At 42.1% G+C, this 5,000-nt stretch overlaps 1 protein-coding gene across 1 annotated transcript in view; it reads right to left on the bottom strand.

Annotated features, from left to right (window-relative positions):
- LOC134467718 (poly(ADP-ribose) glycohydrolase-like) overlaps window positions 1-5,000 on the bottom strand; it is a 121,768-nt gene that overhangs the window by 40,564 nt on the left and 76,204 nt on the right. The window lies entirely within an intron of this gene.

Genomic DNA, 5,000 nt, shown 5'->3' with positions numbered 1-5,000 from the left:
ATGCAAAGACAGAATACGGTATATACTGAAAAAAACAGGAGTGCAGAAAGACACACAGACACACACAGACACACAGACACACAGACACAGACACACACACACACACACACACACACACTCAGGACTAATGGACCACAAATATATAGTGGCATGGGCTCTAATCATGTCATGTCATGCTATAAGCCAAAGGAAATGTCTTGCCAATCCACCTCACACACACACACACACACACACACACACACACACACACACACACACACACACACACACACACACACACACACACACACACACACACACACACACACACACACACACACACACACGCACACGCACACACACACACACGCACGCACCACGCACGCACACAAAGAACCAGCCCTGGGCAGAGAATGGCACACAAGAGGTGGGTCACGATTGTGTGTGTGTGTGTGTGTGTGTGTGTGTGTGTGTGTGTGTGTGTGTGTGTGTGTGTGTGTGTGTGTGTGTGTGTGTGTGTGTATTCATGGGTCACTTCTTAGCACTCACACAAAAAGACGAGAGAGAGAGAGAGAGAGAATAAAGGGTGGAAGAGTGGCCGAAAAATAGAATGCCAGGGGGGGGAAAACAGAAGAAAAATCAGACTGGGGGACAGAAAAAATGAAAGACATGGAGAAAAGGAAAAGAGGAGTGGAGGTGACAGAAAGAGAAAGAGAGAGAGAGAGAGAGAGAGAGAGAGAGAGAGAGAGAGAGAGAGAGAGAGAGAGAGAGAGAGAGAGAGAGAGAGAGAGAGAGAGATAGGAAGAAAGTAAAATAGAGATTGTGTGTGTGTGTGTGTGTGTGTGTGTGTGTGTGTGTGTGTGTGTGTGTGTGTGTGTGTGTGTGTGTGTGTGTGTGTGTGTGTGTGTGTGTGTGTGTGTGTGTGTGAGTGATTCACCCTTGGGGTGCATTAACAAATCGAACATTTCCCCCTTTTCAGACAAGCCTGCCGAAAGAGAAAAAAAGACAGTGCTCTCCTGGGCACTCCAGTAACATTGAAGATGTGTGTGTGTGTGTGTGTGTGTGTGTGTGTGTGTGTGTGTGTGTGTGTGTGTGTGTGTGTGTGTGTGTGTGTGTGTGTGTGTGTGTGTGTGTGTGTTGCCTGTGTGAGTGTGTGTTGCCTGTGTAAGTGTGTGTTTGTGTGTGAAGTGTAACATCAGTGAAGCAAATAGGGAATAGCATACGTGTGTGTGTGTGTGTGTGTGTGTGTGTGTGTGTGTGTGTGTGTGTGTGTGTGTGTGTGTGTGTGTGTATGTGTGTGTGTCTGTGTAACCTCAGGTCTTCGCTTTATCTTAACACATTGTTTACTGGCGGTGTTTGCGTAATTATTTCGTAGAATACCAGAGTTCTAAACCCCTTCATTGTCGTTTTTTCGTAGAGTCACAGTATTCAAGTGTTAGGGCCACTGAAACATGTTATGGCTCGTTTGAAAGTGGAGACTGAGGGGATCCGGATCACAGATCATCGTTCCTTCCAACTCTCTTTTGAAGGATTTTTTAATTAGTTTTAGAATGTCATATTTTGACTCCACCTCTAGGTCATTTTGTCAAAACAACTGATTATCCTCCTGCTTTTAAGGCCACACCAATTTAATTTGTTGGTTCTCGGATTCGCCTCTTGTATTTTGTATCTAAATGGAAAAAAAAAAAAAATCAGTTTCAATACCCCAAAAAATGAAATCCCTAAAAAAAACGAAGACTGCATGTTTTCATGAACGGGGAGGTGTCTCTTTAGTAGTTGGTGGTCATGTGACATAGAGAACCAATAAAACCACTCCTTTCAACATGCCGATTACGACTAGCGAATCAGGAAACGTGTTACATTCAAACATTTACAGACAAACATGCAATGGCAAGTTGAAGCCCCTGTGGGTTAGCAGTAGCAGCGGTGAAACACAGTATTGCTCTTAGTGGAATTAGTGGAGTGGGATAGCAGTTTTAAAAAAGAAAAACAACAACTATTCAACTGTTGAATCATCTCAGTTTATTCAAACCAGATTAATATAATAATTGCCCTGTGAGCTAATTTTGTGCCTGGTCTATTTGGCTGCCTTAATTCCCTTCTACACTGTCCTTCTCCATGTCCAGGTGTTGGCCTGTCTTGCATCTTCCTTTGGAGGTCCATGTGAGGCTGATATACAGGTGGTATAACCACACGACTAATTTTTTTTTTTTTTTTTCGCCTTCTCGCTTCAACTTTTTCCTGAAAAAATCCGAGAACCAACAAATTAAATTGGTGTGGCCTAAAGACCGTTTCTGCCGCTCTTTGAGGCAGACAATTGTGTTTTTCCCCAATTACAGTACTCACATCAAGGTCATGTGCTTAAAATGAAAGAGAAATGAACAAAAAAGCGGTACAGTGGTTCCCCCAGCTGTGATCCGGTTCCCATTGTTAACTTCTGGGAGCCATTCAAAACAATCGGCTCGTTGATGAACGTCACAACACTAGTTTCTCACTCTGCAGCAGAAGTAGCCTATGTCTTTGCACACACGCAGAAGGCGAAACATCCTAAAACAGGTCACAAAAGTAATATAGACTCCCTAGCCCAACCTTGACAATAAATCCCAATAATCTGATGCTTAGTGTAGCCTAGCCTATAGCCATACGTGAGATGTAGCTATTAGCTTCTAGCTCCTCCCATACAGAAAGTTTTCATGTGCGGGCAATCACAAACAGAATAAACAATTCAACTTATCTGGCCGGCGATCAAACATCCAAATCCGAGGGTATTAATCCCATCACAGTTCGGGCAACATTTGCCAAGGATCCGGTAAGGATCTAACCCCAGGAAGTTTTACTCAGCCAAACACAATATAAAATTGCTCTCTTTGTATATTGCGTGAAGGAACTAGACTGGATGTTGACTGTAGTCGATTAGTTGAGTACAACATAGGCTACAAGCACGATTCTTGTGTTTAACCCCATCGCGCCGGACGCATCATATTTGATTCATCAAATTCAAAGCCCTCCCCCCGCTGACACACAAAAAAATCGATCTCAAAAACATCTTGCGTGTCATTTCCAAACGTCCTGCAGTACACGGAAACCGCCACAAGAGAGCAGCGGTCAACAACAAGTTGACCACAGCTCGGCGAAGCATGGCTGCACAGGGGTAGAAGCGGTTTCCCTGATCGACGCTGAGATATCGTCAAATTGCAAAGGGTTTGTGTACAAATTTCCGAAATATAACTCTATATCCTTTAATTTGAACACTTGCTTTGTGCAATTAATCAAGGAAGAGTTTATATTTTTACACCGTGTTACAGAGAGATCGTGCTAAGACTGATGAAACAAATAAGCACCATCCGGCAGTGGCAGGAAGTCAGCCATCAATGCATTTTGACATAGGGAAACTTACAAAGCATACCACGACGATCATTTAACAAAACACACAAGTTGTTTTACTTCAAGACAAAGATATTGCCTTAAGAAACAGGTTTTACTTGCAATTTTGAAAATGTAATGCAAAATGTTGAAATTATGATCTCGTAAAAAATGCATTGAAGTGAATGGAGAAATGGTCCAATTGTAGTAATGGACCCATATATTCAAATTCCACATCAAAAATTAATAATGATCTATATTACACTCATAAATAGGTTGTTAAGCATTCGATCAGCTATGTTTTTACATAGATTTTAAAAAATTACCCAACCAGGCTGTTGGAAATGTAAAATATGGTCCTGCTAAAACAAGGATAGGCTAAAAAAATGGCAGGATCTCACTAAATATTTCAAGATAATCCTCAAATTAAATTGTCTGACAACTTTTTTAAATAAAAAAAAAGTTGTAAATTCATTAAAAGTCATTTTTCAATGGTCATGAAATTGGCCTTTTCATTTATTTAAAGCCTGATGCATCATATATGATGCATTAAATATCTCAGTGACCTTAACAATTTTTTTTAGTTTTTTTTTTACATTTCTTATAAGGGACCAATATTGAGGCAAATTCCAAGAAATTCGAATTTTCTGTCATTGCTTTCATGGTTCAGGTCTTACAGGGTTAACAAGACGGCAGCATCACAGATAGCCTACCATACCACAAGGTGTAGGGCTACAGAGAGAGTACGGGCATCAATGGCGGGTGATCATAATGCAATGTCATCAATGTAGAGTGACAGGTTTCAGGTTAGGCTACTGTACGGTTGCTGTTCTTGGTTTGGTGCCGAGACATCGTTGTGATTAAAACGCCCAAATCCCATGGCACAAGCTTTTGACTACCACTTTTGACATTTGTTTTCATCACAGACCTCCCAAAATGCATTGAAGGGTGTAGATTCCATATTTAACGTCTTAACGTAAAAACGTAAAAACGTAATTTATCATTTGGTACGCATGGGTGTGAAATACCTAGTTTTACGAACTTGGTACTAAATGTGTGAATAATAACCCACTGCCTACTCACCTAAACACAACCAAACACGCGCACACATGCACGCACACCACACACGCACACACCAAAGGGGACTGACAGAGTTTGGCATGCAGTTAGCCCAATGACAGGTCTGCAGTGATGGGAAGGCAGAACAGCCAAGAATGGTGTGTGTGTGTGTGTGTGTGTGTGTGTGTGTGTGTGTGTGTGTGTGTGTGTGTGTGTGTGTGTGTGTGTGTGTGTGTGTGTGTGTGTGTGTGTGTGTGTATATGTGTGTGTGTGTATATGTGTGTGTGTGTATATGTGTGTGTGTGCGCGTGCGCGCATGTGTGTACACATGTTGTTCCAATGAGTGGGCTGTGATCGGAAAGGGGTGTGTGCATGTGTACATGTCACGATGGGAGAGTAGTGTGTGTGTGTTAGTGAGTAGAGTGAGCAAGTTGTGCTATGTTAGTGTGTATCATGCTATGTTTAATGTGTATGCATGCTATGTTAGTGTGTGAGCATGTTACGTTATGTGTGTGTGTGTGTGTGAGAGAGAGACAGAGTTATGTCATTGTGTGTGTGTGTGAGAGAGAGAGAGAGAGAGAGAGAGAGAGAGAGAGAGA

The sequence above is a fragment of the Engraulis encrasicolus genome, chromosome 17, assembly GCF_034702125.1.
Source record: "Engraulis encrasicolus isolate BLACKSEA-1 chromosome 17, IST_EnEncr_1.0, whole genome shotgun sequence".
NCBI classification, from domain to species: domain Eukaryota; kingdom Metazoa; phylum Chordata; class Actinopteri; order Clupeiformes; family Engraulidae; genus Engraulis; species Engraulis encrasicolus.
Note: the sequence above shows the minus strand (reverse complement) of the source record. Positions and strands in the feature narration are given on the sequence as shown.